Here is a 10,800-nt window from a genome sequence, read left to right as displayed (position 1 = left end):
GTGCTCTCATGACAAGGTCTCAGATTCTCTTACCCAGCTGCATAGAGCCACGTGACAGATGGAGTTCTGTGCTGCTCTTGAGCCTTTTTCTCCTCTTGAATTCCTTTGTCAGTCCTCAATTTGGAGGGGGCAGGGGCTGTGTTGCTGAGACTTGGAACCCTTTTTCCACCATCATGTTGTGTTTTTAGTTTAAACCATTTTCACTGTGTTTCTACACTGGTTTTAAATGTGGACCACACCACGAGAAATGTTTTTAAATTACTGTCCTTGGGAAGGAGGGACCTTGGTGCTGGTGTCTAAAGTCTGCCTTTGTCTCTACTTTGATAATCCCGGCAGCACCACTATGTCATCATTTGCTTCCTGGTACAGCAAGACACCTTGGCTAGCAATGCCCTCCTGCCTATTTTAACTCCTGTGTGTGTGCTGTCACCCACCTACTCTACTGTGTCACCGCCTGAGACTGGTGGCCCTTTTGTGCAAGGCCAACTTCATCTGTGGGTGGCCTAAAGAGGCTGCGTCCATTCAGATCCTGCCTCTCTCTTCACCAGCTGGCAGAACCTGTGCGTGTGTTCCCTGAGCAATTCCAGACAATGCCATCTCCAGTTTGCACAGCTCAGCCTGGGGAGGATGAACATATGAGGCCTGAGAAATCTTGGGAAGAGTGACAGCGATGTGTTTCCTCTCCAGGGATGACCCCCTAAAGACTGGGCCTTGTGCGGGAATGATACAGGGTGGGTGGTGCCTGCCCAAAGATGCACCAGACTCACCCAAACACAGCCCCTATTGCTTCTCTCCACCAAGGATCCTCTCGGCTCCTGGGAGGAAGAGACTTTCCCTTTCTGTTGAGCTCTGCAATTTTCTTTAGATAAACCAATGCTGCAAAAACAAGACAGGCATCCCTGCAGGCCATCCACACACTCACACAAAATAATCACCCCACTTTATTTTAGGAACCACCAGAATAATAGCTGAAGCATCCAGGAACAGTGTTGAGGAGTATCTGTGAATGATAATTAAATGTGGCTACTTCCGACACCAAAGACAGCTTCCCCTTGCAGTGACAACTTCACATGCAATGTTAGCTATGCAGCCTGTGACTTCCTTAGTGCCAATGAGGCCTATGAAAGGTTTAGTGCTGTGTGCCAAATACTTAAATGTTGACTTTCATAAAAGTCATCATTTATGCCATGTCCTGCTCCCTGTTCAAAGAAGGGGTTTTCAATGCCCCGGAAAGAAAAAGCCTTAGGCATACTCAGATGAGAGCTCAATGGGAGAATAAGACTCTCCAGTAGAGTCAACCAAAAAACTCTCAATCCTTTGTCAGACTTCCTTTCAAAAGGGGGCATGGTGCTGTATTTCAGCCTGCTTTCTGGTTCCTTTCACAGTGAGGGCAGGCTGTGGTGCTCACAGGGCTTGTGGGGAGGACATAGCCACGGGAGATGGGGCCTGTGCCACCTTAGCTCAGGTCCCTGAGGTATTTCCAGGATGTTGTTGCCTACCTGAGGCCCTGTCACCAGAGGATGCATGGATGAATGAGCCTGAGCCTCCCATCATGGCCGTCTAAGTTCCACCCCAGTCTGTCCCTGGCCAGAGCCTCTGCTCGCCCCCTCTCCTTTTCCCCTCGCTTTTCCCAGCTTATGCATCATGCATGCTCTTTGTGTACTCTTCCATCATCCAAGCTCTACTCTTCCTTCCTTCAAGGCCAAGTTCAAATTCCAATTCCGCTATGGAATCTTTATTGCTGGAGGTAGTAATAACACAATAATGTCCTGAAAGCATGCAATGGTTTACAGCTTTCCTATCCATTACCTCATTCAAAGGTCCTAGCGCTCCAGAGCTAAAAAGCCTTAGAAACCATAACACTATGATTTTATGGAGAAGGAGGCTAAGGAAGCACACGGATGCCACTGTTGGTGGTGAGCAGGGAAGAGATCCCAGGCCTCTTGACCACTGGTATTGCCCACAGCAGAGACTCCTGTGGGAGTACCCTTACCTGCAGGCTGCAGGTGCAATGACTGGGCAGGGCAACTCACCCCTGGTCACACGACCAGCTGAGCAGCCTTATTAGTGTCTGCATCTTCTGCCTCCTGGTTCAATGCTTTCAACCAGACAGAGCTGCCCTCCTGCAAATCGTGGATTGTCCTTGTGGAACGGCTCTGGGGGCTAGTGCACAAAGCTATTTCACCATTCATGTGACTTAGCCTTACTCCCGGCATTGTTGTTATTTAAAATATTTGACCCCAATGAAGCTCCTAAAGAATAGGACTGATATTTTGTACCCCCTGAGGTCCTTACTGCCCCATTTCACAGCTCCAGTAATTAGTGCAGGACTTCCTCTGGATTAATGGGACGGAGAGCCATCCTTGTTTAAACAAGGCAGGAGAAAGAAAAGGCGGGAATCAGTGAGAACTAAGCCTTCCCTGCTTGGGAGAGGAAACAGGGGCGTATGCACAGAGAGGGAGACCGAGGCTGGAGGGCAGGACAGTGGGAAGAGGTGGCTCACACCTGCAAAGGCCAGACAGCCAGCAGGTTTGGAGGAGTCTGTCCTGGAGGACTGAACACACACGAGCCATCACCGATCTCCCTCCCTTCACTCCACTTACAGGAAAGGGGCCCAACCCTCCGGGCCCTGACCAATCCAGGAAGTGGGTTTACTCCAAGGCTTAACAGGCCACATTCTCCCAACCTTTGTGCAGCCTGCTTGTGGGGCCTCTTCCCAGCTCTGATTAGATAGGGACTGATTAGATAGGAAAAGACTCTACCAAGACGTTTCTGAGGTCTCCTTTGCCCATTTTTCTTGCAAAGACACCAGACAGAGCCCCTGGCAAGGATGTTGCCACATCTGCTTCACATGGCTGTATCTGACACTCAGGACAAGCCAGATCGCCACCTGGTGCCAGGGACATCTGGCCGGAGCTCCTCGTCACTTGGTGGACTCTTATGCGGCCCACAGGCATTTCTCTTTTTCCCAGTGTCTTTTTCAATATGAATTACTTTTGTCCTAATTCTAGGCTCCTGTTCTTGGGTGTGTCAGAAACAGGTAGAGAGGGTGACTACCCTTCTGGGGAACTCGGTGTGTTCTCTAGGTCCTGTGGCAAGTTGCAGCCACACCCACAAAGCCAAAATAAGTTCCCTGCTGACCTGCCTGAGGGCCTGGCATGCTCAAACCACTTTTTAGGCTCAGGCATTTCTCTAGAGGGTTCCTATTACACGTATAGATATTATATGGGAGATTTGAAACTAACTGATCTCTGCAGCAAATTATAATTGTCCCAAAAGAAGCACAAGGTTCGATACAAATAACATTTAATGGGGTTTAATTTTGGTTGTAGGTATAGATTAGTTTATTCACCTGGAAAAACAAATGAGTTGGGCTAATCCCTCAAAATTATTTTTAACACCAAACATATGGCTTTTGTAGGTGGTTGAGGGATTTTTTTTTTTGCCTTCTGGTTTGCCCATTTGTGGCATCAGACTTGGGTCAAACTTGCGAATTACTGTCTTTGTTTCAGAAGGCAGAAGCCCTGGGAGGCCTATCAACACTTCCATGGAAGGCTGTAAGGCTCCCTGGAAATTAGGTTGAGGTACTTCTGTCTTGCAGGGATTTTGCTGAGCTTGGGAAAGTTTGGAGCACCCTCTGTCACAGTCTTGTCTTTGTTGTGCCTCAGGACATAGCCTGGCTAAGCAAGGCTGGGCAGGTGGGCTGCGGGGTGGACCTAGAATGAGCACAGCCAGTGCTGTGGTGAGGACAGCCCCCCTGGACCCTTTGTCACTGTGATTCCCCAGCCATGGAGAAGGCTGAGAGGAGGACTGTCAGGAGCGAGGGGCTGCCCTGGGACAGATGCTGTGCATATGCTCTGTCACTGAACCTCACAGCACACTGGCAGGTAAGTGTCCTCATCTGCTTTTTACAGGTAAGAAAGCAGAGGCTCCAGCAGTTAGGGAGCTTGCTTGGGGCCATGCTGCATTATCAGACAAGGCAGCTTCTCCAGGGCCAGGAGACCTCTGCTAGCCACTTGCTGGTTGGTCTGTTGTCTCCTTCTGGGGACACCACCTCTGCTGCTGGGCTGGACTTCCTCCTGGCACCAGATGGTGTCATTGACCACCTGAAACAAACACAGCCGATACTGCTACAAACACATAGTGCAGTCTTTTTCCTTTCTGATGAGAATTGCACAAAATCGAATTGACCACCTGTAACAAACGCAGCCGATACCATTAAAAAAGCACCATACAGTCCTTTTCCTTTTTGATGGGAATTGCATGAAATCGGATTGACTGGAATGCTGTGTCTGTGGAGCTCAAGTGTGTGGCATGCTATGTAGAGGGTGAATCCATCTGCATGTGAGGCTGCACGTTTGACGCATCGCCACCAACATAGAGATTGCTTCCTGGCATGCATGGCTAATAGTGAGTTGTGAAAAGGAAATTTCACTTAACTATCAATAATGAAAGGGATTTTCAATCAACCTTGCTGGAGGAAAGATGGCATGGCATTCTCTTCTGTTCTCTACAGAAAAGGCAATAAAAATCAGTGCCACATAACAAGGGCATCAGAGGATGCAGCACAGAGGTGTCATATAGTTAATTAATGAAAAAATCTTATTTTCTGGGTATCATAAGGCTTTAAAAATGTATAACTTGTTACAAGTTTTTATTGTAAATACACACTCAATTTCACATGTGATTTTTGTATAAGGAGTTTTGCATTCATTTTGTGTACGTTTCCAGCCCATAGGAGGGCTCTGCCCACCTGCTGTGCACCAATAGTGAAGAAGCCTTGCCAGGAGGGAGACATGGAGGTGGCCATGGAGAAGGCAGCCAGCTCTGAAAGTACCTGTGTCAAGTCCCACTTTTGTTGGGGAGTCTATGGACTTCTAAATGAAGAAATGACAGAATGAGATTTGCGTCTTCACGTGGTCCTGAAGGAAGGCAATAGGGTGGTCTAAGGTGGGAAAAGGGGTGACAGGGAGCTGAGCAAGTGGCATAAATGAAAGATAATGAGACACTCCTCTGGAGCAGGAGGGGTGGGAAGGAGAGTTCCTGTGGTGCTCACGAAGTAGACTGGGCAGAACTCCGTGGATGACAGACAAGGAATTCGTGTGGGTGTGCTGGGGCCCAGGGACCGGGTAGATAGAGGGAGAACAGTGAGACAGAGAAAGACTGGAGGAAACTGGGATTTGACCTTGGATGGCGGGGAGGGTAGAAACACCATTCAGAGAGAGCCCAGGAGGAGCAGCAGCTCTGAGCAGATAATGAGTCCAGTGTTGGGCCTGAACAGCCTCAAGTACTGACCCACAAAGCTAAAAGAATGAAATGATCTGAGTCAACAAATTACACACTGAATGAGCCCAGTGGCATGCCAGGCTGGCATGAGGGCAGGGAAATACTGAACAGTGGCAATGACGCAGCCTGGGCCCCAGGGAAGAGGTCACAGAACAGCAGTCCAAACTGCCCCCCACTGAGGTTTTTTGTTTTTTTTAATACACAATATTATAGTTACTTATTAAAAATAAGAAATGCATTAACATGTTTCAAAAATCAAAACTTACAAAAGGATATTTGTAAAAAGCTTCCCGGTTTCCCTTCCTGGATTCAATCGATGTTACCGGTTTCCTGTATATTCTTAGAGATATTTCACGAAATGTGCAAGCAAATATGTACTAATCTGCACAAATGCTCTTTTTACTGTATTGTATATCTTGGAGATAGATTCATATTAGTATGATAGTAGCTATGTCCCTTTAAATAGCTGCATACTAACCCTTTGTACAGACATACCAGCATTTAATTAACCAGTCTCCAATCAATAACCATGGGGTTGTTTTGCACATATACGAGTCTATCTTTAGGATAAATTCCTGGACGTGGAATTGCTGAGTTAAAGGACACATGCATTTATAATTTTGGTAGGTATCAACAGAGCAGTTTTAAAAAATTGGACCTGAATCTGTGTTGAATGTCTTCGTCTCCAGGTCTTCATGTCCCCACACTCCCCATTATCTGATGGTTATGTCCTACCTTTGCCTTATTTGCCTGCTACAAAGGCATTGAGAAAAACCCCACAGATTTAAGAGTGAGAGGATCTGGGTTCAAGTCCAAGCTTCCTTACTTAGCTGCTCTTTTCATCAGCAAGACAAACACAACATCATAAGAACCATTCCAGGTATATTTGAGATAATCAACTAGGGCAGCGTGTGCAAGAATCCTGTGTGAAATGTGAGGGGCTTTGTTAATACTCTTGATGGTGATGAAAACACAACAGAGAAGAAAGAACAGCATCAGGTATGAGGGTGTGTATGTATTTTTAGTGCCATGACAGCTTTCATCTGTGTATCTCACAATGCCCTTATAAATATTTACTTGTAACCTACATTTCACTGTGAAACAGCTGTCAGCATCATTATTTTCATCTTACAGAGGGACAGACTGACGTCACCATGGTTTCTCCTGGAGTTTCTCTATTCAAATAAATCAACCCACACAAAGAGTGCACGTAAGTTTAGGTAAAAAGTAACTTTCTCCATTAGGCACGTGTGGAAGCCTCAGCAATTGTGGCATTCTTCTCATCTGCTTCTTTGGTTTATGTTGCTGATACAGCTAGTGCTCAACTTACGACCACGGTCGGGACCGTGGACCGGTCGTAACACGATTTGGTTGTAAGTTGAGTAGGCTATATGTACAGTTGAAATGGTGCACGCAGAGATGGTAGTGCTGCCAGAAGCTGGTCCGCACTGTCGTACGCCCAGCTGGGCAAGGTTTGCGCTGCCAGACGCAGAGCAGTCGTGGCTAGTGATTGTGGTCGCACAGTCGAATGGTCATAAGTTGCATAGGTGGTAAGTCGATCAGTACCTGTACTGGTGGTTGTTCATCCAACAGCTTTTCTTCTACTCCTTCTTCCTTTCTGGTTGTCTTAGCCTGCTGTAACAGGCTGCTATAACAACTTACCATGAACTGTGTGGCTTAAAGCACAGACATTTATTTGTCACAGTTCTGGAGGCTGTGAAGTCCAAGATCAAGGTGTCAGCAGATTCAAGATCAAGGTGTCAGCAGATTCCATGTCTGGTGAGAACCCATTTCCTGGCTTACGGGTGGCCTTCTTGTCATTGTATCCTCACACAGCAGAGACCAGAAAGAGAGCAAGGTCTGTGTCTCCTCTTATAAGAGCACTAATCCCATTGATAGAGCTCTATTTTCATGACTAAATCACTTTCCAGAGGCCCCATTTTTTAATACTATCACCTTGTGAGTAAGGGCTTCATTATATAAATCTGGGGGACACAAACAATCGGTCTATAGCACTGGTAGAAATAGCCTGTCACTGTAGAGGCTGAACGAACCAGATACTTGGTCAGGTGCAGTGGCTCACACCTATAATCCTAGTACTGTGGGGGGGCCAGGGCAGGAGGATCACTTGAGGCCAGGAGTTTGAGAGCAGCCTGGCCAATGTGGTAAAACCCTGTCTCTACTAAAAATACAAACATTAGCTGAGTATGGTGGTGCATGCCTGTAGTCCCAGCTACTCAGGAGGCTGAGGCAAGAAAATCACTTGAACCTGGGAGGCAAAGAATGCAGTGAGTTGACATTGCACCACTGGACACCAGCCTGGGCAAAAGAGTGAGAGACTATCTAAAAAAACGAAACAAAACAAACAAACAAAAAATAGTGACTCTCTTCCCTAGCCTCTCTTGCAGCTAGGTAATGGACATGAGAGCCAGTCAAGGCCAATGGACAGGAGAGTATGTCTGCTGAAGGACTCCCTAATAAAACAAAGCAAAGCAAGTAAAAAGAGCCTCCTTTCCTGCCTTTTGGTGGACTTGAGTGAAGATCATGCCTGGAGCTGTGGCCACCACCTTGTGGCCATGCTGGGGAGATTGGGGAGGGATGGAAAAGACAAAAGAGAAGAAGCACCCCAACCTCCAGGATTTCTATTACATGAGATAGTAATAATCGTTATTTTTAAGCCTCTGGAAATTAAATATGCTCTTAATAGCCAAAAGCATTTAAATGATAGACTTGGTATCCAAAAACCCATGCCATGTTTTGTGCATATGGGCTTCTGTATCCAGTATAAAACAGTTTCTGAAGCAGTTGATTTTATAGGCCACTAATGGAGATTTGTGTGTGGTGAGAGAGGGAGCTTGACACAAACATGTTAATGACTGTCAACTACAGACAGTGGCATATGCCTCTGTCCCAAACTAAACCATTTCCACTCATGTCTTCTGGTCTGGATGTTAGATAACCTCAACTTTTTCTCAAAAATAAAGCATCACACCTAGGAATTCACTATTGGGTAAACTGTTTCATTCATCAAGAAAATATTGAATGCTTATAGTAGAACAGGCCATGTTCTAAACACTGGGGACATAACTATTAGTAAGTCAGAGACATTGCCCTCAGAGACTTGTAAGTTGGGAGAGAAAGGGAGATACATAGATGACGTGACCAAAAACCTGATTCAGATCGGTTCAGGGTCTTGGCAGAAAGCAGTTGGCACATCTGAGAGTCTCACTGAAGGAAGTTTCATTAAACAACTGTTTAGGTGGGTTTAATGGAACCACAAAGGGTGGTGACTTGTGTATGGGGGAAGCTGTTACTGTCTTGGGCCTGAAGGGGCAGAAGAAAGGAGCAACATTACTGGAGCCCATAGAGAGCTTGAGGCCAGAACAAGTGGAGCTGCAATCTGTAGCCTAAGAGGGCAGCCAGTGGCTGCCAGCTTCCCCTCCTCCACCACCATCTGCTAAGCTCCCAACCAGAAGGCAAAGGGCCAAGGAGCCCAAGAGAAGCAGCCAAGGAAGGTTCAACCCCTGGGGCACAAGGGGCAGGGAAACACTGAGATTGAGTGCATGGTGGGGCACACAGAAATTATCAGCACAATACTAAAAACTCTAAAAACTGGTTTTATTCCCTAGCTCTTGTTTCTGTCAATATTAACTATGGTAATTGCCTATTTCAATTTTTCTAAAGTGAGCACTCTTTCGGACTTTCATTTTTCACACAGCTTTATTTCAGGCCTTGTTAGAAGAGCCATTCAAACAGGAGCTGAAAAATCATTTGAATCTTTGAGAATATATAACTGCATATACATCATCAACTCTAGGTTAATTAAAAATTCACAGCATTCAGTGAGAGCGGCAGGCCTGAGGGGAAAAGTGGTAAGGATTAAAGAGATTTCATCCCCTGCATGTGCATGGAAATTATGCATGACTCCTAGGTTGGGAGTTTGGGAGGGAAGGAAAGGATGTACTTAACCTGATTTAGCTTTAGCTCGGGGATCTTGTGCAGAGCACACTCCACAACAGCGAACCTCATTCACTAACCTGAGATCAAAATATAAGGAAGCAGAACACTTAACTTTTAATGAACTCTAATCTCTTTAATCAAATTTATAATTAATTCTCATGCTACTCTGGCTAACATTGGAAGCTTTATTCATTAACTCTAATTATTATCCAGATTTCCTGCCCTAGAAACATACTCATATACTTCCTAATTTTCAAAGCCATAAAGCAGTAGCATAATTGGAGAGTGGTTGTTTTCCAACAGAAGTGACAAGTTCTCAAAAACCAGGTCTCTGCATATCACTCAGAGGATGAAAAGCGTCACTGAAAATTCCTGTCCCCCTGCAGCAGAGAATCACTGCATGCAGAGAATCACATCTGAACTACTGCCCTCTCTCTCAGCCCTATCATGGCTGTGTAAACTGCTCCTAGGGATCCATATCCTCTTTGTTTTCTAATTTAGTTTTTTTCTGACAAATTATATATGCACATATTTTAAAGTCAAATTATTCTACAAGGCTTTTAATGAAAAACGCAGTCCGTCCTTACCATTTTCCACTCCCCAAAGGCAACCCCTTAGCCCCTCATGTAGCACATTCTTGGTAATTCCTTTCATATCCCCAAATACCATGCTGGCGATCCTCTTCCTTTGAGTCTTCCATTTTAGGAATTATCTATTGACTCCTCTTTGCGGAGGTTGTCACCCTGAGTTCTCAAGCCTTCCCCCAGCCCCAGCCATTCTACCGCTATTTCATTCAGACACATCTCTCGCCCTCCCAGCCTCTCAATATCAATACACACACAATGTAATTTGGTTATAGCAGTAGTCAGTGTTTACCTAAATATGCTTCCAAATGCTATTCGCAGTCAAGTCACACAGTTTACTATGATTACTTTTTCTTTCCTCCACAATATTTTGCATTCTCCGGAGCTGAGAATTGTACTGGGTTTGTGAGGGGGTGTGTATGAGTGTGTCCATGTGCACACTTAACTTTCTGTGCACTTGTTACAGCTTCACACCCAAACTCTACCTAGTTGTGTTAATCTCCTCTGACCTATTCAGACATGTCAGGATCCATTCATTTTTTCTCAAGAAATGTCCATGCCACATCATTTCTTCCTTGTCCAGTGTTCCCGTAGTAACTTTTTCAGTGATTTCTTATGAGGGAAAGTTCTTGAAATCTTGTATATCCTATCACGTCTATATTCTACCTTCACACTTACATGATTTTCGAACTGGGAATAGAATCCTAGGATGTAAGTCACTTCTCTCCAGACGTTTTGAAAGCATTGTCTTCTAGCTCTGGAGTTGACCCCAAAAAGTCCACTGCCATTCATATTCTTGGTTCTTTGTCTATGTACTGTCACTTGTCTCCGGAAGTGCTTTCCAAAGTATTTGTCCACAGTGTTCCAAAATTTTGCAATGATATACCTTGTTGTGGATTTGTTTTTGTTCTTTTTTTTTTTTTTTTTTTTTTTTTTTTGAGACAGGGTCTTGCTTTGTCACCCAGGCTGG

The sequence above is a fragment of the Sapajus apella genome, unplaced genomic scaffold (assembly GCF_009761245.1).
Source record: "Sapajus apella isolate SASKATOON/1434 unplaced genomic scaffold, GSC_monkey_1.0 scaffold134, whole genome shotgun sequence".
Classification (NCBI taxonomy): Eukaryota; Metazoa; Chordata; class Mammalia; order Primates; family Cebidae; genus Sapajus; species Sapajus apella.
The sequence above is the reverse complement of the archived record's forward strand: the minus strand, read 5'-3'. Positions refer to the sequence as shown.